Source organism: Carcharodon carcharias, chromosome 9 (assembly GCF_017639515.1).
Source record: "Carcharodon carcharias isolate sCarCar2 chromosome 9, sCarCar2.pri, whole genome shotgun sequence".
NCBI lineage: Eukaryota > Metazoa > Chordata > Chondrichthyes > Lamniformes > Lamnidae > Carcharodon > Carcharodon carcharias.
The window spans coordinates 101,226,938-101,249,896 of NC_054475.1; positions in this window are offsets into that span (position 1 = coordinate 101,226,938).

Genomic DNA, 22,959 nt, shown 5'->3' on the forward strand with positions numbered 1-22,959 from the left:
GCTGGGATTTTACTGGGTATAGTGTGCTGGGATTTTACTGGGTGTAGTGTGCTGGGATTTTACTGGGTGTAGTGTGCTGGGATTTTACTGGGTGTAGTGTGCTGGGATTTTACTGGGTGTAGTGTGCTGGGATTTTACTGGGTGTAGTGTGCTGGGATTTTACTGGGTGTAGTGTGCTGGGATTTTACTGGGTGGTGTTTGCTGGGATTTTACTGGGTGCTGTGTAATGGGATTTTACTGGGTGCTGTGTAATGGGATTTTACTGGGTGCTGTGTAATGGGATTTTACTGGGTGCTGTGTAATGGGATTTTACTGGGTGCTGTGTAATGGGATTTTACTGGTCGCTGTTTGATGGGATTTCACTGGGTGCGGTGTGCTGGGATTTTACTGGATGCTGAGTAGTGACATTTTACTGGGTGTGGTGTACTTTGATTTTATTGGGAGCAGTGTAATGGGATTTTACTGCGTGTGGTGTGCTGTGATTTTACTGGGTGCAGTGTGCTGTGATTTTACTGGGTGCGGTGTGCTGTGATGATACTGGTTGCGGTGTGCTGAGATTGTACTGGTGCGGTGTGCTGTGATTGTACTGGATGCGGTGTGCTGTGATTGTACTGGATGCGGTGTGCTGTGATTGTACTGGGTGCGGTGTGCAGTGATTTTACTGGGTGCAGTGTGATGGGATTTAAGTGGGTGTGGTGTGCTGTGATTTTACTGGGTGTTGTGTGCTGTGATTTTACTGGGTGTTGTGTGCTGTGATTTTTCTGGGTGCTGTGTGCTGGGATTTTTCTGGGTGCTGTGTGCTGTGATTTTACTGGGTGCTGTGTGCTGTGATTTTACTGGGTGCAGTGTGATGGGATTTAAGTGGGTGTGGTGTGCTGTGATTTCATTGGGTGCGGTGTAATGGGATTTTACTGGGTGTGGTGTGCTGTGATTTTACTGGGTGTGGTGTGCTGTGATTTTACTGGGTGTGGTGTGCTGTGATTTTACTGGGTGTGGTGTGCTGTGATTTTACTGGGTGTGGTGTGCTGTGATTTTACTGGGTGTGGTGTGCTGTGATTTTACTGGGTGTGGTGTGCTGTGATTTTACTGGGTGTGGTGTGCTGTGATTTTACTGGGTGCGGTGTGCTGTGATTTTACTGGGTGCGGTGTGCTGTGATTTTACTAGGTGCGGTATGCTGTGAATTTACTGGGTGCGATATGCCGTGATTTTACTGGGTGCGGTGAGCTGTGATTTTACTGGGTGCGGTGAGCTGTGATTTTACTGGGTGCGGTGAGCTGTGATTTTACTGGGTGCGGTATGCTGTGATTTTACTGGGTGCGGTGTGCTGTTATTTTACTGGGTGCCGTGTAATGGGATTTTCCTGAGTGCGGTGTGCTGTGATTTTATTGGATGCAGTGTGCTGTGATTTTATTAGGTTCGGTGTGCTGTTATTTTACTGGTTGTTGCGTAATGGGATTATAGTGGGTACGGTGTGCTTTGATTTTACTGGGTGCTGTGTGCTGTGATTTTACTGGGTGCTGTGTGCTATGATTTTACTGGGTGCGGTGTGCTGTAATTTTACTGGGTGCGGAGTGGTGTGATTTTAGTGTGTGCAGTGTGCTGTGATTTTACTGGTTGCGGTGTGCTGTGGTTTTACTGGGCTCTGTGTGCTGGGATTTTACTGGGTGCTGTGTACTGGGATTTCATTGGATGCAGTGTGCTGGAATTTTATTGGGTGCGATGTGCTGTGATTTTACTGGGTATGGTGTGCTGTGATTTTATTGGATGCGGTGTGCTGTGATTTTACTGGGTCCTGTGTGCTGGGATTTTATTGGGTTTAGTGTGCTTGGATTTTACTGGGTGGTGTGTGCTGGAATTTTACTGTCTCCTGTGTAATGGGATTTTACTGGACGCTGTGTGATGGGATTTCACTGGGTGTGGTGTGCTTTGATTTCATTGCGGTGTAATGGGATTTTCCTGAGTGCAGTGTACTGTGATTTTATTTGATGCAGTGTGCTGTGATTTTATTAGGTTCAGTGTGCTGTGATTTTACTGGTTGTTGCGTAATGGGATTATACTGGGTACGGTGTGCTGTAATTTTACTGGGTGCTGTGTGGTGTGATTTTACTGGGCGCTGTGTGGTGTGATTTTACTGGGCGCTGTGTGCTGAGATTTTACTGGGTGCAGGGTGCTGTAATTTCATTGGGTGCGATGTGCTGTGATTTTACTGGGTATGGTGTGCTGTGATTTTATTGGGTGCGGTGTGCTGTGATTTTATTGGGTGCGGTGTGCTGGAATTATACTGGGTGTTGTGTGCTGGAATTACACTGGGTGTTGTGTGCTGGAATTATACTGGGTGTTGTGTGCTGGGATTTTACTGGGTGTTGTGTGCTGTGATTTTACTGGCTGTTGTGTGATGGGATTTTACTGGGTGGTGTTTTCTGGGCTTTTACTGGGTGCTGTGTAATGGGATTTTATTCGGTGCTATGTAATGGGATTTTACTGGACGCTGTGTAATGGGATTTCACTTGGTGCGGTGTGCTGGGATTTTATTGGATGCGGAGTAGTGGCATTTTACTGGGTGCGGTGTGCTGTGATTTTACTGGGTGGTTTGTGCTGTGATTTTACTGGGTGCTGTGTAGTTGGATTTTACTGTGTGCTGTATGGTGGGATTTTAATGGGTGCTATTTGCTGGGATTTTACTGGGTGTTGTGTGCTGGGATTATTCTGGGTGCTGTGTTCTGTGATTATACTGGGTGTTGTGTGCTGGGATTATACTGGGTGTTGTGTGCTGGGATTATACTGGGTGTTGTGTGCTGGGATTATACTGGGTGTTGTGTGCTGGGATTATACTGGGTGTTGTGTGCTGGGATTTTACTGGGGGTTGTGTGCTGGTATTTTACTGGGTGGTGTTTGCTGGGATTTTACTGGGTGCTGTGTAATGGGATTTTACTGGGTGCTGTGTAATGGGATTTTACAGGGTGCTGTGTAATGGGATTTTACAGGGTGCTGTGTAATGGGATTTTACTGGACGCTGTGTGATGGAATTTCACTGGGTGCGTTGTTCTGGGATTTTACTGGATGCAGAGTAATGACATTTTACTGGGTGCGGTGTGCTGTGATTTTATTGGGCGCGGTGTGCTGTGATTTTACTGGGTGCCATGTGCTGTGATGATACTGTTTGCGGTGTGCTGTGATTTTACTGGGTGTGGTGTGCTGTGATTTTACTGGGTGCGGTTTGCTGTGATTTTACTGGGTGCGGTGTGCTGTGATTGTACTGGATGCGGCGTGCAGTGATTGTACTGGATGCGGCGTGCAGTGATTGTACTGGGTGCGGTGTGCAGTGATTTTACTGGGTGCGGTGTGCTCTCATTTTACTGGGTGCGGTGTGCTGTGATTTTACTGGGTATGGTGTGCTGTGATTTTACTGGGTGGGGTGTGCTGTGATTTTACTGGGTGGTGTGTGCTGTGATTTTATTGGGTGCTGTGGGCTGGGATTTTACTGGGTGCGGTGTGCTGGGATTTTACTGGGTGTGGTGTGCTGTGATTATACTAGGTGCGGTATGCTTTGAATTTACTGGGTGCGATGTGCCGTGATTTTACTGGGTGCGGTGAGCTGTGATGTTACTGGGTGCGGTGCGCTGTGATTTTACTGGGTGCGGTGTGCTGTTATTTTACTGGGTGCGGTGTAATGGGACTTTCCTGAGTGCGGTGTGCTGTGATTTTATTGGATGCAGTGTGCTGTGATTTTACTTGTTGTTGCGTAATGGGATTATACTGGGTACGGTGTGCTGTGATATTACTGGGTGCTGTGTGCTGTGAGTACTCTGGATACTGTGTTCTGCGATTTTACTGGGTGCTGTGTGCTGGGATTTTACTGGGTGCTGTGTAATGGGATTTTAATGGGTGTTGTGTGTTGTGATTTTACTGGGTGCTGTGTGCTGTGATTTTACTGGGTGCTGTGTACTGGGGTTACACTGCGTGCTGTATGCTGGGATTTTAATGGGTGCTATTTGCTGGGATTTTACTGGGTGTTGTGTGCTGTGATTTTACTGGGTGTTGTGTGCTGGTATTTTAATGGGTGCTATTTGCTGTGATTTTACTTGGTGCTGGGTGCTGGGATTTTACTGGGTGTTGTGTGCTGGGATTTTACTTGGTGTTGAGTTCTGGAATTTTACTGTGTGCTGTGTAATAGGATTTCACTGGACGCTGTGTGCTGTGATTTCATTGGGTGCAGTGTAATGGGATTTTACTGGGTGTGGTGTGCTGTGATTTTACTGGGTGTGGTGTGCTTTGATGTTACTGGGTGCGGTGCGCTTTTTTTTTACTGAGTGTGGTGTGCTGTGATTTTACTAGGTGCGGTATGCTGTGAATTTACTGGGTGCGGTTGCTGTGATTTTACTGGGTGCTTTGTGCTGTGATTTTACTGGGTGCTGTGTAGTTGGATTTTACTGTGTGCTGTATGGTGTGATTTTACTGGGTGTTGTGTGCTGGGATTATTCTGGGTGCTGTGTGCTGGGATTATACTGGGTGTTGTGTGCTGGTATTTTACTGGGTGGTGTTTGCTGGGATTTTACTGGGTGCTGTGTAATGGGATTTTACTGGGTGCTGTGTAATGGGATTTTACTGGGTGCTGTGTAATGGGATTTTACTGGGTGCTGTGTAATGGGATTTTACTGATCGCTGTTTGATGGGATTTCACTGGGTGCGGTGTGCTGGGATTTTACTGGATGCTGAGTAGTGACATTTTACTGGGTGTGGTGTACTTTGATTTTATTGGGAGCAGTGTAATGGGATTTTACTGCGTGTGGTGTGCTGTGATTTTACTGGGTGCAGTGTGCTGTGATTTTACTGGGTGCGGTGTGCTGTGATGATACTGGTTGCGGTGTGCTGAGATTGTACTGGTGCGGTGTGCTGTGATTGTACTGGATGCGGTGTGCTGTGATTGTACTGGGTGCGGTGTGCAGTGATTTTACTGGGTGCAGTGTGATGGGATTTAAGTGGGTGTGGTGTGCTGTGATTTTACTGGGTGTTGTGTGCTGTGATTTTACTGGGTGTTGTGTGCTGTGATTTTTCTGGGTGCTGTGTGCTGGGATTTTTCTGGGTGCTGTGTGCTGTGATTTTACTGGGTGCTGTGTGCTGTGATTTTACTGGGTGCAGTGTGATGGGATTTAAGTGGGTGTGGTGTGCTGTGATTTCATTGGGTGCGGTGTACTGGGATTTTACTGGGTGTGGTGTGCTGTGATTTTACTGGGTGTGGTGTGCTGTGATTTTACTGGGTGTGGTGTGCTGTGATTTTACTGGGTGTGGTGTGCTGTGATTTTACTGGGTGTGGTGTGCTGTGATTTTACTGGGTGTGGTGTGCTGTGATTTTACTGGGTGTGGTGTGCTGTGATTTTACTGGGTGTGGTGTGCTGTGATTTTACTGGGTGTGGTGTGCTGTGATTTTACTGGGTGTGGTGTGCTGTGATTTTACTGGGTGTGGTGTGCTGTGATTTTACTGGGTGCGGTGTGCTGTGATTTTACTAGGTGCGGTATGCTGTGAATTTACTGGGTGCGATATGCCGTGATTTTACTGGGTGCGGTGAGCTGTGATTTTACTGGGTGCGGTGAGCTGTGATTTTACTGGGTGCGGTGAGCTGTGATTTTACTGGGTGCGGTATGCTGTGATTTTACTGGGTGCGGTGTGCTGTTATTTTACTGGGTGCCGTGTAATGGGATTTTCCTGAGTGCGGTGTGCTGTGATTTTATTGGATGCAGTGTGCTGTGATTTTATTAGGTTCGGTGTGCTGTTATTTTACTGGTTGTTGCGTAATGGGATTATAGTGGGTACGGTGTGCTTTGATTTTACTGGGTGCTGTGTGCTGTGATTTTACTGGGTGCTGTGTGCTATGATTTTACTGGGTGCGGTGTGCTGTAATTTTACTGGGTGCGGCGTGGTGTGATTTTAGTGTGTGCAGTGTGCTGTGATTTTACTGGTTGCGGTGTGCTGTGGTTTTACTGGGCTCTGTGTGCTGGGATTTTACTGGGTGCTGTGTACTGGGATTTCATTGGATGCAGTGTGCTGGAATTTTATTGGGTGCGATGTGCTGTGATTTTACTGGGTATGGTGTGCTGTGATTTTATTGGATGCGGTGTGCTGTGATTTTACTGGGTCCTGTGTGCTGGGATTTTATTGGGTTTAGTGTGCTTGGATTTTACTGGGTGGTGTGTGCTGGAATTTTACTGTCTCCTGTGTAATGGGATTTTACTGGACGCTGTGTGATGGGATTTCACTGGGTGTGGTGTGCTTTGATTTCATTGCGGTGTAATGGGATTTTCCTGAGTGCAGTGTACTGTGATTTTATTTGATGCAGTGTGCTGTGATTTTATTAGGTTCAGTGTGCTGTGATTTTACTGGTTGTTGCGTAATGGGATTATACTGGGTACGGTGTGCTGTAATTTTACTGGGTGCTGTGTGGTGTGATTTTACTGGGCGCTGTGTGGTGTGATTTTACTGGGCGCTGTGTGCTGAGATTTTACTGGGTGCAGGGTGCTGTAATTTCATTGGGTGCGATGTGCTGTGATTTTACTGGGTATGGTGTGCTGTGATTTTATTGGGTGCGGTGTGCTGTGATTTTATTGGGTGCGGTGTGCTGGAATTATACTGGGTGTTGTGTGCTGGAATTACACTGGGTGTTGTGTGCTGGAATTATACTGGGTGTTGTGTGCTGGGATTTTACTGGGTGTTGTGTGCTGTGATTTTACTGGCTGTTGTGTGATGGGATTTTACTGGGTGGTGTTTTCTGGGCTTTTACTGGGTGCTGTGTAATGGGATTTTATTCGGTGCTATGTAATGGGATTTTACTGGACGCTGTGTAATGGGATTTCACTTGGTGCGGTGTGCTGGGATTTTATTGGATGCGGAGTAGTGGCATTTTACTGGGTGCGGTGTGCTGTGATTTTACTGGGTGGTTTGTGCTGTGATTTTACTGGGTGCTGTGTAGTTGGATTTTACTGTGTGCTGTATGGTGGGATTTTAATGGGTGCTATTTGCTGGGATTTTACTGGGTGTTGTGTGCTGGGATTATTCTGGGTGCTGTGTTCTGTGATTATACTGGGTGTTGTGTGCTGGGATTATACTGGGTGTTGTGTGCTGGGATTATACTGGGTGTTGTGTGCTGGGATTATACTGGGTGTTGTGTGCTGGGATTATACTGGGTGTTGTGTGCTGGGATTTTACTGGGGGTTGTGTGCTGGTATTTTACTGGGTGGTGTTTGCTGGGATTTTACTGGGTGCTGTGTAATGGGATTTTACTGGGTGCTGTGTAATGGGATTTTACAGGGTGCTGTGTAATGGGATTTTACTGGACGCTGTGTGATGGGATTTCACTGGGTGCGTTGTTCTGGGATTTTACTGGATGCAGAGTAATGACATTTTACTGGGTGCGGTGTGCTGTGATTTTATTGGGCGCGGTGTGCTGTGATTTTACTGGGTGCCGTGTGCTGTGATGATACTGTTTGCGGTGTGCTGTGATTTTACTGGGTGTGGTGTGCTGTGATTTTACTGGGTGCGGTTTGCTGTGATTTTACTGGGTGCGGTGTGCTGTGATTGTACTGGATGCGGCGTGCAGTGATTGTACTGGATGCGGCGTGCAGTGATTGTACTGGGTGCGGTGTGCAGTGATTTTACTGGGTGCGGTGTGCTCTCATTTTACTGGGTGCGGTGTGCTGTGATTTTACTGGGTATGGTGTGCTGTGATTTTACTGGGTGGGGTGTGCTGTGATTTTACTGGGTGGTGTGTGCTGTGATTTTATTGGGTGCTGTGGGCTGGGATTTTACTGGGTGCAGAGTAATGACATTTTACTGGGTGCGGTGTGCTGTGATTTTATTGGGCGCGGTGTGCTGTGATTTTACTGGGTGCCGTGTGCTGTGATGATACTGTTTGCGGTGTGCTGTGATTTTACTGGGTGTGGTGTGCTGTGATTTTACTGGGTGCGGTTTGCTGTGATTTTACTGGGTGCGGTGTGCTGTGATTGTACTGGATGCGGCGTGCAGTGATTGTACTGGATGCGGCGTGCAGTGATTGTACTGGGTGCGGTGTGCAGTGATTTTACTGGGTGCGGTGTGCTCTCATTTTACTGGGTGCGGTGTGCTGTGATTTTACTGGGTATGGTGTGCTGTGATTTTACTGGGTGGGGTGTGCTGTGATTTTACTGGGTGGTGTGTGCTGTGATTTTATTGGGTGCTGTGGGCTGGGATTTTACTGGGTGCGGTGTGCTGGGATTTTACTGGGTGTGGTGTGCTGTGATTATACTAGGTGCGGTATGCTTTGAATTTACTGGGTGCGATGTGCCGTGATTTTACTGGGTGCGGTGAGCTGTGATGTTACTGGGTGCGGTGCGCTGTGATTTTACTGGGTGCGGTGTGCTGTTATTTTACTGGGTGCGGTGTAATGGGACTTTCCTGAGTGCGGTGTGCTGTGATTTTATTGGATGCAGTGTGCTGTGATTTTACTTGTTGTTGCGTAATGGGATTATACTGGGTACGGTGTGCTGTGATATTACTGGGTGCTGTGTGCTGTGAGTACTCTGGATACTGTGTTCTGCGATTTTACTGGGTGCTGTGTGCTGGGATTTTACTGGGTGCTGTGTAATGGGATTTTAATGGGTGTTGTGTGTTGTGATTTTACTGGGTGCTGTGTGCTGTGATTTTACTGGGTGCTGTGTACTGGGGTTACACTGCGTGCTGTATGCTGGGATTTTAATGGGTGCTATTTGCTGGGATTTTACTGGGTGTGGTGAGCTGTGATTTTACTGGGTGCGGTTTGCTGTGATTTTACTGGGTGCGGTGTGCTGTGATTGTACTGGATGCGGCGTTCAGTGATTGTACTGGGTGCGGTGTGCAGTGATTTTACTGGGTGCGGTGTGCTGTGATTTTACTGGGTGCGGTGTGCTGTGATTTTACTGGGTGCGGTGTGCTGTGATTTTACTGGGTGCGGTGTGCTGTGATTTTACTGGGTATGGTGCGCTTTGATTTTACTGGGTGGGTTGTGCTGTGATTTTACTGGGTGTTGTGTGCTGTGATTTTATTGGGTGCTGTGGGCTGGGATTTTACTGGGTGCGGTGTGCTGGGATTTTACTGGGTGCGGTGTGCTGGGATTTTACTGGGTGCGGTGAGCTGTGATGTTACTGGTTGCGGTGCGCTGTGATTTTACTGGGTGCGGTTGCTATGATTTTACTGGGTGCGGTTGCTGTGATTTTACTGGGTGCGGTTGCTGTGATTTTACTGGGTGCGGTTGCTGTGATTTTACTGGGTGCTTTGTGCTGTGATTTTACTGGGTGCTGTGTAGTTGGATTTTACTGTGTGCTGTATGGTGGGATTTTACTGGGTGTTGTGTGCTGGGATTATTCTGGGTGCAGTGTGCTGGGATTATACTGGGTGTTGTGTGCTGGGATTATACTGGGTGTTGTGTGCTGGTATTTTACTGGGTGGTGTTTGCTGGGATTTTACTGGGTGCTGTGTAATGGGATTTTACTGGGTGCTGTGTAATGGGATTTTACTGGGTGCTGTGTAATGGGATTTTACAGGGTGCTGTGTAATGGGATTTTACTGGACGCTGTGTGATGGGATTTCACTGGGTGCGTTGTTCTGGGATTTTATTGGATGCAGAGTAATGACATTTTAATGGGTGCGGTGTACTGTGATTTTATTGGGCGCGGTGTGCTGTGATTTTACTGGGTGCCGTGTGCTGTGATGATACTGTTTGCGGTGTGCTGTGATTTTACTGGGTGTGTTGTGCTGTGATTTTACTGGGTGCGGTTTGCTGTGATTTTACTGGGTGCGGTGTGCTGTGATTGTACTGGATGCGGCGTGCAGTGATTGTACTGGGTGCGGTGTGCAGTGATTTTACTGGGTGCGGTGTGCTGTCATTTTACTGGGTGCGGTGTGCTGTGATTTTACTGTGTACGGTGTGCTTTGATTTTACTGGGTGGGGTGTGCTGTGATTTTACTGGGTGGTGTGTGCTGTGATTTTATTGGGTGCTGTGGGCTGGGATTTTACTGGGTGCGGTGTGCTGGGATTTTACTGGGTGTGGTGTGCTGGGATTTTACTGGGTGCGGTGAGCTGTGATGTTACTGGTTGCGGTGCGCTGTGATTTTACTGGGTGCGGTTGCTATGATTTTACTGGGTGCGGTTGCTGTGATTTTACTGGGTGCAGTGTGCTGTTATTTTACTGGGTGCGGTGTAATGGGATTTTCCTGAGTGCAATGTGCTGTGATTTTATTTGATGCAGTGTGCTGTGATTTTATTAGGTTCGGTGTGCTGTGATTTTACTGGTTGTTGCGTAATGGGATTATACTGGGTACGGTGTGCTTTGATATTACTGGGTGCTGTGTGCTGTGAGTACTCTGGATACTGTGTTCTGCGATTTTACTGGGTGCTGTGTGCTGGGATTTTACTGGGTGCTGTGTGCTGTGATTTTACTGGGTGCGGTGTGCTGTGATTTTACTGGGTGGTTTGTGCTGTGATTTTACTGGGTGCTGTGTAGTTGGATTTTACTGTGTGCTGTATGGTGGGATTTTAATGGGTGCTATTTGATGGGATTTTACTGGGTGTTGTGTGCTGGGATTATTCTGGGTGCTGTGTGCTGGGATTATACTGGGTGTTGTGTGCTGGGATTATACTGGGTGTTGTGTGCTGGGATTATACTGGGTGTTGTGTGCTGGGATTATACTGGGTGTTGTGTGCTGGGATTATACTGGGTGTTGTGTGCTGGGATTTTACTGGGGGTTGTGTGCTGGTATTTTACTGGGTGGTGTTTGCTGGGATTTTACTGGGTGCTGTGTAATGGGATTTTACTGGGTGCTGTGTAATGGGATTTTACTGGGTGCTGTGTAATGGGATTTTACAGGGTGCTGTGTAATGGGATTTTACTGGACGCTGTGTGATGGGATTTCACTGGGTGCGTTGTTCTGGGATTTTACTGGATGCAGAGTAATGACATTTTACTGGGTGCGGTGTACTGTGATTTTATTGGGCGCGGTGTGCTGTGATTTTACTGGGTGCCGTGTGCTGTGATGATACTGTTTGCGGAGTGCTGTGATTTTACTGGGTGTGGTGTGCTGTGATTTTACTGGGTGCGGTTTGCTGTGATTTTACTGGGTGCGGTGTGCTGTGATTGTACTGGATGCGGCGTTCAGTGATTGTACTGGGTGCGGTGTGCAGTGATTTTACTGGGTGCGGTGTGCAGTGATTTTACTGGGTGCGGTGTGCAGTGATTTTACTGGGTGCGGTGTGCAGTGATTTTACTGGGTGCGGTGTGCAGTGATTTTACTGGGTGCAGTGTGCAGTGATTTTACTGGGTGCGGTGTGCTGTGATTTTACTGGGTGCGGTGTGCTGTGATTTTACTGGGTATGGTGCGCTGTGATTTTACTGGGTGCGGTGTGCTATGATTTTACTGGGTGCGGTTGCTGTGATTTTACTGGGTGCGGTTGCTGTGATTTTACTGGGTGCTTTGTGCTGTGATTTTACTGGGTGCTGTGTAGTTGGATTTTACTGTGTGCTGTATGGTGGGATTTTACTGGGTGTTGTGTGCTGGGATTATTCTGGGTGCTGTGTGCTGGGATTATACTGGGTGTTGTGTGCTGGTATTTTACTGGGTGTTGTGTGCTGGTATTTTACTGGGTGGTGTTTGCTGGGATTTTACTGGGTGCTGTGTAATGGGATTTTACTGGGTGCTGTGTAATGGGATTTTACTGGGTGCTGTGTAATGGGATTTTACAGGGTGCTGTGTAATGGGATTTTACTGGACGCTGTGTGATGGGATTTCACTGGGTGCGTTGTTCTGGGATTTTATTGGATGCAGAGTAATGACATTTTAATGGGTGCGGTGTACTGTGATTTTATTGGGCGCGGTGTGCTGTGATTTTACTGGGTGCCGTGTGCTGTGATGATACTGTTTGCGGTGTGCTGTGATTTTACTGGGTGTGTTGTGCTGTGATTTTACTGGGTGCGTTTTGCTGTGATTTTACTGGGTGCGGTGTGCTGTGATTGTACTGGATGCGGCGTGCAGTGATTGTACTGGGTGCGGTGTGCAGTGATTTTACTGGGTGCGGTGTGCTGTCATTTTACTGGGTGCGGTGTGCTGTGATTTTACTGGGTACGGTGTGCTTTGAGTTTACTGGGTGGGGTGTGCTGTGATTTTACTGGGTGGTGTGTGCTGTGATTTTATTGGGTGCTGTGGGCTGGGATTTTACTGGGTGCGGTGTGCTGGGATTTTACTGGGTGTGGTGTGCTGGGATTTTACTGGGTGCGGTGAGCTGTGATGTTACTGGTTGCGGTGCGCTGTGATTTTACTGGGTGCGGTTGCTATGATTTTACTGTGTGCGGTTGCTGTGATTTTACTGGGTGCGGTGTGCTGTTATTTTACTGGGTGCGGTGTAATGGGATTTTCCTGAGTGCAATGTGCTGTGATTTTATTTGATGCAGTGTGCTGTGATTTTATTAGGTTCGGTGTGCTGTGATTTTACTGGTTGTTGCGTAATGGGATTATACTGGGTACGGTGTGCTTTGATATTACTGGGTGCTGTGTGCTGTGAGTACTCTGGATACTGTGTTCTGCGATTTTACTGGGTGCTGTGTGCTGGGATTTTACTGGGTGCTGTGTGCTGTGATTTTACTGGGTGGGGTGTGCTGTGATTTTACTGGGTGCGGTGTGCTGTGATTTTACTGGGTGCGGTGTGCTGTGATTTTACTGGGTGGTTTGTGCTGTGATTTTACTGGGTGCTGTGTAGTTGGATTTTACTGTGTGCTGTATGGTGGGATTTTAATGGGTGCTATTTGATGGGATTTTACTGGGTGTTGTGTGCTGGGATTATTCTGGGTGCTGTGTGCTGGGATTATACTGGGTGTTGTGTGCTGGGATTATACTGGGTGTTGTGTGCTGGGATTATACTGGGTGTTGTGTGCTGGGATTATACTGGGTGTTGTGTGCTGGGATTATACTGGGTGTTGTGTGCTGGGATTTTACTGGGGGTTGTGTGCTGGTATTTTACTGGGTGGTGTTTGCTGGGATTTTACTGGGTGCTGTGTAATGGGATTTTACTGGGTGCTGTGCAATGGGATTTTACAGGGTGCTGTGTAATGGGATTTTACTGGACGCTGTGTGATGGGATTTCACTGGGTGCGTTGTTCTGGGATTTTACTGGATGCAGAGTAATGACATTTTACTGGGTGCGGTGTACTGTGATTTTATTGGGCGCGGTGTGCTGTGATTTTACTGGGTGCCGTGTGCTGTGATGATACTGTTTGCGGAGTGCTGTGATTTTACTGGGTGTGGTGTGCTGTGATTTTTACTGGGTGCGGTTTGCTGTGATTTTACTGGGTGCGGTGTGCTGTGATTGTACTGGATGCGGCGTTCAGTGATTGTACTGGGTGCGGTGTGCAGTGATTTTACTGGGTGCGGTGTGCAGTGATTTTACTGGGTGCGGTGTGCAGTGATTTTACTGGGTGCGGTGTGCAGTGATTTTACTGGGTGCGGTGTGCAGTGATTTTACTGGGTGCGGTGTGCTGTGATTTTACTGGGTGCGGTGTGCTGTGATTTTACTGGGTATGGTGCGCTGTGATTTTACTGGGTGGGGTGTGCTATGATTTTACTGGGTGCGGTTGCTGTGATTTTACTGGGTGCGGTTGCTGTGATTTTACTGGGTGCTTTGTGCTGTGATTTTACTGGGTGCTGTGTAGTTGGATTTTACTCTGTGCTGTATGGTGGGATTTTACTGGGTGTTGTGTGCTGGGATTATTCTGGGTGCTGTGTGCTGGGATTATACTGGGTGTTGTGTGCTGGTATTTTACTGGGTGGTGTTTGCTGGGATTTTACTGGGTGCTGTGTAATGGGATTTTACTGGGTGCTGTGTAATGGGATTTTACTGGGTGCTGTGTAATGGGATTTTACAGGGTGCTGTGTAATGGGATTTTACTGGACGCTGTGTGATGGGATTTCACTGGGTGCGTTGTTCTGGGATTTTATTGGATGCAGAGTAATGACATTTTAATGGGTGCGGTGTACTGTGATTTTATTGGGCGCGGTGTGCTGTGATTTTACTGGGTGCCGTGTGCTGTGATGATACTGTTTGCGGTGTGCTGTGATTTTACTGGGTGTGTTGTGCTGTGATTTTACTGGGTGCGGTTTGCTGTGATTTTACTGGGTGCGGTGTGCTGTGATTGTACTGGATGCGGCGTGCAGTGATTGTACTGGGTGCGGTGTGCAGTGATTTTACTGGGTGCGGTGTGCTGTCATTTTACTGGGTGCGGTGTGCTGTGATTTTACTGGGTACGGTGTGCTTTGAGTTTACTGGGTGCGGTGTGCTGTGATTTTACTGGGTGGTGTGTGCTGTGATTTTATTGGGTGCTGTGGGCTGGGATTTTACTGGGTGCGGTGTGCTGGGATTTTACTGGGTGTGGTGTGCTGGGATTTTACTGGGTGTGGTGTGCTGGGATTTTACTGGGTGCGGTGAGCTGTGATGTTACTGGTTGCGGTGCGCTGTGATTTTACTGGGTGCGGTTGCTATGATTTTACTGTGTGCGGTTGCTGTGATTTTACTGGGTGCGGTGTGCTGTTATTTTACTGGGTGCGGTGTAATGGGATTTTCCTGAGTGCAATGTGCTGTGATTTTATTTGATGCAGTGTGCTGTGATTTTATTAGGTTCGGTGTGCTGTGATTTTACTGGTTGTTGCGTAATGGGATTATACTGGGTACGGTGTGCTTTGATATTACTGGGTGCTGTGTGCTGTGAGTACTCTGGATACTGTGTTCTGCGATTTTACTGGGTGCTGTGTGCTGGGATTTTACTGGGTGCTGTGTGCTGTGATTTTACTGGGTGGGGTGTGCTGTGATTTTACTGGGTGGTGTGTGCTGTGATTTTATTGGGTGCTGTGGGCTGGGATTTTACTGGGTGCGGTGTGCTGGGATTTTACTGGGTGTGGTGTGCTGTGATTATACTAGGTGCGGTATGCTTTGAATTTAATGGGTGCGATGTGCCGTGATTTTACTGGGTGCGGTGAGCTGTGATGTTACTGGGTGCGGTGCGCTGTGATTTTACTGGGTGCGGTGTGCTGTTATTTTACTGGGTGCGGTGTAATGGGACTTTCCTGAGTGCGGTGTGCTGTGATTTTATTGGATGCAGTGTGCTGTGATTTTACTTGTTGTTGCGTAATGGGATTATACTGGGTACGGTGTGCTGTGATATTACTGGGTGCTGTGTGCTGTGAGTACTCTGGATACTGTGTTCTGCGATTTTACTGGGTGCTGTGTGCTGGGATTTTACTGGGTGCTGTGTAATGGGATTTTAATGGGTGCTGTGTGCTGTGATTTTATTTGGTGCTGTGTAATGGGACTTTACTGGACGCTGTTAAATGGGATTCCATTGGGTACAGTGTGCTGTGATTTTACTAGGTGCGGTGTGATGTGTTTTTAGTGGGTGCAGTGTGCTGTGATTTTACTGGGTGCTGTGTGCTGTGATTTTACTGGGTGCTGTGTACTGGGATTTTACTGGGTGCATTGTGCTGTAATTTTATTGGGTGCGATGTGCTGTGATTTTATTGGGTGCTGTGTGCTGTGATTTTACTGGGTGCTGTGTGTTGTGATTTTACTGGGTGTTGTGTGTTGTGATTTTACTGGGTGCTGTGTGCTGTGATTTTACTGGGTGCTGTGTACTGGGGTTATACTGCGTGCTGTATGCTGGGATTTTAATGGGTGCTATTTGCTGGGATTTTACTGGGTGTTGTGTGCTGTGATTTTACTGGGTGTTGTGTGCTGGTATTTTAATGGGTGCTATTTGCTGTGATTTTACTTGGTGCTGGGTGCTGGGATTTTACTGGGTGTTGTGTGCTGGGATTTTACTGGGTGTTGTGTGCTGGGATTTTACTTGGTGTTGAGTTCTGGAATTTTACTGTGTGCTGTGTAATAGGATTTCACTGGACGCTGTGTGATGGGATTTCACTGGGTGTGGTGTGCTGTGATTTCATTGGGTGCGGTGTAATGGGATTTTACTGGGTGTGGTGTGCTGTGATTTTACTGGGTGTGGTGTGCTTTGATTTTACTGAGTGCGGTGCGCTTTTTTTTTACTGAGTGTGGTGTGCTGTGATTTTACTAGGTGCGGTATGCTGTGAATTTACTGGGTGCGATGTGCCGTGATTTTACTGGGTGCGGTGAGCTGTGATGTTACTGGGTGCGGTGAGCTGTGATGTTACTGGGTGCGGTGCGCTGTGATTTTACTGGGTGCGGTGTACTGTTATTTTACTGGGTGCGGTGTAATGGTATTTTCCTGAGTGTGGTGTGCTGTGATTTTATTGGATGCAGTGTGCTGTCATTTTATTAGGTTCAGTGTGCTGTGATTTTACTGGTTGTTGCGTAATGGGATTATACTGGGTACGGTGTGCAGTGATTTTACAGGGTGGGGTGTGCAGTGATTTTACTGGCTGTGGTTTTACTGTGTGCTGTGTGCTGGCATTTACTGGATGCTGTGTACTGGAATTTCATTGGGTGCAATGTGCTGTGATTTTACTGGGTATGGTGTGCTGTGATTTTATTGGGTGCGGTGTGCTGTGATTTTATTGGGTGCGGTGTGCTGTGATTTTATTGGGTGCGGTGTGCTGTGATTTTATTGGGCGCAGTGTGCTGTGATTTTACTGGGTCCTGTGTGCTGGGATTTTACTGGGTTGTGTTTGCTGGGCTTTTACTGGGTGCTGTGTAATGGGATTTTACTGGGTGCTGTGTAATGGGATTTTTCTGGATGCTGTGTAATGGGATTTCACTGGGTGCGGTTTTCTGGGATTTTACTGGATGCGGAGTAGTGGCATTTTAATGGGTGCGGTGTTCTTTGATCTTACTGGGTGCTGTGTGCTGTGATTGTACTGGGTGCTGTGTTGTTGGATTTTACTGGACGCTGTGTGATGGGATTTCACTGGGTGCGTTGTGCTGGGATTTTACTGGATGCGGAGTAGTGACATTTTACTGGGTGCGGTGTACTGTGATTTTATTGGGCGCGGTGTAATGGCGTTTTACTGTGTGTGGTGTGCTGTGATTTTACTGTGTGCAGTGTGCTGTGATGATACTGATTGCGGTGTGCTGTGATTTTACTGAGTGCGGTTTGCTGTGATTTTACTGGGTGCGGTTTGCTGTGATTTTAGTGGGTGCGGTGTGCAGTGATTGTACTGGGTGCGGTGTGCAGTGATTGTACTGGGTGCGGTGTGCTGTGATTGTACTGGGTGCGGTGTGCTGTGATTTTACTGGGTGCAGTGTGCTGTGATAGTACTGGGTGCAGTGTGCTGTGATAGTACTGGGTGCGGTGTGCTGTGATTTTACTGGGTGTGGTGTGCTGTGATTTTACTGGGTACTGTGAGCTGTGATTTTACTGGGTGCTGTATACTGTGATTTTACTGCGTGCTGTATGCTGGGATTTTAATAGGTGCTATTTTCTGGGATTTTACTGGGTGTTGTGTTCTGTGATTTTACTGGGTGCTGCGTGCTGTGATTTTACTGGGTGCTGTGTACTGGGATTTTACTGGGTGGTGTATGCTGGGATTTTAATGGGTGCTATTTGCTGTGATTTTACTTGGTGCTGAGTGCTGGGATTTTACTGGGTGGTGTGTGCTGGGATTTTACTGGGTGGTGTGTGCTGGAATTTTACTGTCTCCTGTGTAATGGGATTTTACTGGACGCTGTGTGATGGGATTTCACTGGGTGTGGTGTGCTTTGATTTCATTGCGGTGTAATGGGATTTTCCTGAGTGCAGTGTACTGTGATTTTATTTGATGCAGTGTGCTGTGATTTTATTAGGTTCAGTGTGCTGTGATTTTACTGGTTGTTGCTTAATGGGATTATACTGGGTACGGTGTGCTGTAATTTTACTGGGTGCTGTGTGGTGTGATTTTACTGGGCGCTGTGTGGTGTGATTTTACTGGGCGCTGTGTGGTGTGATTTTACTGGGCGCTGTGTGCTGAGATTTTACTGGGTGCAGGGTGCTGTAATTTCATTGGGTGCGATGTGCTGTGATTTTACTGGGTATGGTGTGCTGTGATTTTATTGGGTGCGGTGTGCTGTGATTTTATTGGGTGCGGTGTGCTGGAATTACACTGGGTGTTGTGTGCTGGAATTACACTGGGTGTTGTGTGCTGGAATTATACTGGGAGTTGTGTGCTGGAATTATACTGGGAGTTGTGTGCTGGGATTTTACTGGGTGTTGTGTGCTATGATTTTACTGGCTGTTGTGTGATGGGATTTTACTGGGTGGTGTTTTCTGGGCTTTTACTGGGTGCTGTGTAATGGGATTTTATTCGGTGCTATGTAATGGGATTTTACTGGACGCTGTGTAATGGGATTTCACTTGATGCGGTGTGCTGGGATTTTATTGGATGCGGAGTAGTGGCATTTTACTGGGTGCGGTGTGCTGTGATTTTACTGGGTGGTTTGTGCTGTGATTTTACTGGGTGCTGTGTAGTTGGATTTTACTGTGTGCTGTATGGTGGGATTTTAATGGGTGCTATTTGCTGGGATTTTACTGGGTGTTGTGTGCTGGGATTATTCTGGGTGCTGTGTGCTGGGATTATACTGGGTGTTGTGTGCTGGGATTATACTGGGTGTTGTGTGCTGGGTTTATACTGGGTGTTGTGCGCTGGGATTTTACTGGGGGTTGTGTGCTGGTATTTTACTGGGTGGTGTTTGCTGGGATTTTACTGGGTGCTGTGTAATGGGATTTTACTGGGTGCTGTGTAATGGGATTTTACAGGGTGCTGTGTAATGGGATTTTACTGGACGCTGTGTGATGGGATTTCACTGGGTGCGTTGTTCTGGGATTTTACTGGATGCAGAGTAATGACATTTTACTGGGTGCGGTGTACTGTGATTTTATTGGGCGCGGTGTGCTGTGATTTTACTGGGTGCCGTGTGCTGTGATGATACTGTTTGCGGAGTGCTGTGATTTTACTGGGTGTGGTGTGCTGTGATTTTACTGGGTGCGGTTTGCTGTGATTTTACTGGGTGCGGTTTGCTGTGATTTTACTGGGTGCGGTGTGCTGTGATTGTACTGGATGCGGCGTTCAGTGATTGTACTGGGTGCGGTGTGCAGTGATTTTACTGGGTGCGGTGTGCAGTGATTTTACTGGGTGCGGTGTGCAGTGATTTTACTGGGTGCGGTGTGCAGTGATTTTACTGGGTGCGGTGTGCAGTGATTTTACTGGGTGCGGTGTGCAGTGATTTTACTGGGTGCGGTGTGCTGTGATTTTACTGGGTATGGTGCGCAGTGATTTTACTGGGTGGGGTGTGCTGTTATTTTACTGGGTGGTGTGTGCTGTGATTTTATTGGGTGCTGTGGGCTGGGATTTTACTGGGTGCGGTGTGCTGGGATTTTACTGGGTGCGGTGTGCTGGGTTTTTACTGGGTGCGGTGAGCTGTGATGTTACTGGTTGCGGTGCGCTGTGATTTTACTGGGTGCGGTTGCTATGATTTTACTGGGTGCGGTTGCTGTGATTTTACTGGGTGCAGTTGCTGTGATTTTACTGGGTGCTTTGTGCTGTGATTTTACTGGGTGCTGTGTAGTTGGATTTTACTGTGTGCTGTATGGTGGGATTTTACTGGGTGTTGTGTGCTGGGATTATTCTGGGTGCTGTGTGCTGGGATTATACTGGGTGTTGTGTGCTGGTATTTTACTGGGTGGTGTTTGCTGGGATTTTACTGGGTGCTGTGTAATGGGATTTTAATGGGTGCTGTGTAATGGGATTTTACTGGGTGCTGTGTAATGGGATTTTACAGGGTGCTGTGTAATGGGATTTTACTGGACGCTGTGTGATGGGATTTCACTGGGTGCGTTGTTCTGGGATTTTATTGGATGCAGAGTAATGACATTTTAATGGGTGCGGTGTACTGTGATTTTATTGGGCGTGGTGTGCTGTGATTTTACTGGGTGCCGTGTGCTGTGATGATACTGTTTGCGGTGTGCTGTGATTTTACTGGGTGTGTTGTGCTGTGATTTTACTGGGTGCGGTTTGCTGTGATTTTACTGGGTGCGGTGTGCTGTGATTTTACTGGGTGCGGTGTGCTGTGATTGTACTGGATGCGGCGTGCAGTGATTGTACTGGGTGCGGTGTGCAGTGATTTTACTGGGTGCGGTGTGCTGTCATTTTACTGGGTACGGTGTGCTTTGATTTTACTGGGTGGGGTGTGCTTTGATTTTACTGGGTGGTGTGTGCTGTGATTTTATTGGGTGCTGTGGGCTGGGATTTTACTGGGTGCGGTGTGCTGTGATTTTACTGGGTGTGGTGTGCTGGGATTTTACTGGGTGCGGTGAGCTGTGATGTTACTGGTTGCGGTGCGCTGTGATTTTACTGGGTGCGGTTGCTATGATTTTACTGGGTGCGGTTGCTGTGATTTTACTGGGTGCGGTGTGCTGTTATTTTACTGGGTGCGGTGTAATGGGACTTTCCTGAGTGCAATGTGCTGTGATTTTATTTGATGCAGTGTGCTGTGATTTTATTAGGTTCGGTGTGCTGTGATTTTACTGGTTGTTGCGTAATGGGATTATACTGGGTACGGTGTGCTTTGATATTACTGGGTGCTGTGTGCTGTGAGTACTCTGGATACTGTGTTCTGCGATTTTACTGGGTGCTGTGTGCTGGGATTTTACTGGGTGCTGTGTGCTGTGATTTTACTGGGTGCCGTGTACTGGGATTTTACTGGGTGCAGTGTGCTGTAATTTTATTGGGTGCGATGTGCTGTGATTTTACTGGGTGCTGTGTGCTGTGATTTTACTGGGTGCTGTGTGCTGTGATTTTACTGGGTGCTGTGTGCTGTGATTTTACTGGGTGCTGTGTACTGGGATTTTACTGCGTGCTGTATGCTGTGATTTTAATGGGTGCTATTTGCTGGTATTTTACTGGGTGTTGTGTGCTGTGATTTTACTGGGTTCTGTGTGCTGTGATTTTACTGGGTGCTGTGTGGTGTGATTTTACTGGGCGCTGTGTGGTGTGATTTTACTGGGCGCTGTGTGGTGTGATTTTACTGGGCGCTGTGTGCTGAGATTTTACTGGGTGCAGGGTGCTGTAATTTCATTGGGTGCGATGTGCTGTGATTATACTGGGTATGGTGTGCTGTGATTTTATTGGGTGCGGTGTGCTGTGATTTTATTGGGTGTTGTGTGCTGGAATTATACTGGGTGTTGTGTGCTGGAATTGCACTGGGTGTTGTGTGCTGGAATTATACTGGGAGTTGTGTGCTGGGATTTTACTGGGTGTTGTGTGCTATGATTTTACTGGCTGTTGTGTGATGGGATTTTACTGGGTGGTGTTTTCTGGGCTTTTACTGGGTGCTGTGTAATGGGATTTTATTCGGTGCTATGTAATGGGATTTTACTGGACGCTGTGTAATGGGATTTCACTTGATGCGGTGTGCTGGGATTTTATTGGATGCGGAGTAGTCGCATTTTACTGGGTGCGGTGTGCTGTGATTTTACTGGGTGGTTTGTGCTGTGATTTTACTGGGTGCTGTGTAGTTGGATTTTACTGTGTGCTGTATGGTGGGATTTTAATGGGTGCTATTTGCTGGGATTTTACTGGGTGTTGTGTGCTGGGATTATACTGGGTGTTGTGTGCTGGGATTATACTGGGTGTTGTGTGCTGGGATTTTACTGGGGGTTGTGTGCTGGTATTTTACTGGGTGGTGTTTGCTGGGATTTTACTGGGCGCTGTGTGCTGAGATTTTACTTGGTGCTGTGTGCTGGGATTTTATTTGGTGCTGTGTGATGGGATTTTAGTGGACACTGTGTTATAGAATTCCATTGGGTACAGTATGATGTGATTTTACTGGATGCGGCATGCTGAGATTTTACTGGGTGCGGGGTGCTGTGATTTTATTGGGTACGGTGTGCTGTGATTTTACTTGGTGCTGTGTGCTGTGATTATTCTGGGTGCTGTGTGCTTGGATTTTCCTGGGTGGTGTGTGCTAGGATTTTACTGGGTGCTGTGTGCTGGGTTTTTGATGGGTACTGTGTGCTGGGTTTTTACTGGGTGCTGTGTGCTGGGATTTTACTGGGTGCTGTGTAATGGGATTTTAATGGGTGCTGTGTGCTGTGATTTTATTTGGTGCTGTGTAATGGGATTTTACTGGACGCTGTGAAATGGAATTCCATTGGGTACGGTGTGCTGTGATTTTACTGGGTGCGCTGTGCTGTGATTTTACTGGGTGCGGTGTGCTGTGATTTTACTGGGTGCGGTGTGCTGTGATTTTACTGGGTGCGGTGTGCTGTGATTTTACTGGGTGCGGTGTGCTGTGATTTTACTGGGTGCGGTGTGCTGTGATTTTACTGGGTGCGGTGTGCTGTGATTTTACTGGGTACTGTGAGCTGTGATTTTACTGGGTGCTGTATACTGTGATTTTACTGCGTGCTGTATGCTGGGATTTTAATAGGTGCTATTTTCTGGGATTTTACTGGGTGTTGTGTTCTGTGATTTTACTGGGTGCTGCGTGCTGTGATTTTACTGGGTGCTGCGTGCTGTGATTTTACTGGGTGCTGTGTACTGGGATTTTACGTTGTGCTGTATGCTGGGATTTTAATGGGTGCTATTTGCTGTGATTTTACTTGGTGCTGAGTGCTGGGATTTTACTGGGTGGTGTGTGCTGGGATTTTACTGGGTGGTGTGTGCTGGAATTTTACTGCGTGCTGTATGCTGGGATTTTAATAGGTGCTATTTTCTGGGATTTTACTGGGTGTTGTGTTCTGTGATTTTACTGGGTGCTGCGTGCTGTGATTTTACTGGGTGCTGTGTACTGGGATTTTACTGGGTGGTGTATGCTGGGATTTTACTGGGTGGTGTGTGCTGGGATTTTACTGGATGGTGTGTGCTGGGATTTTACTGGGTGGTGTGTGCTGGGATTTTACTGGGTGGTGTGTGCTGGAATTTTACTGTGTCCTGTGTAATGGGATTTTACTGGACGCTGTGTGAT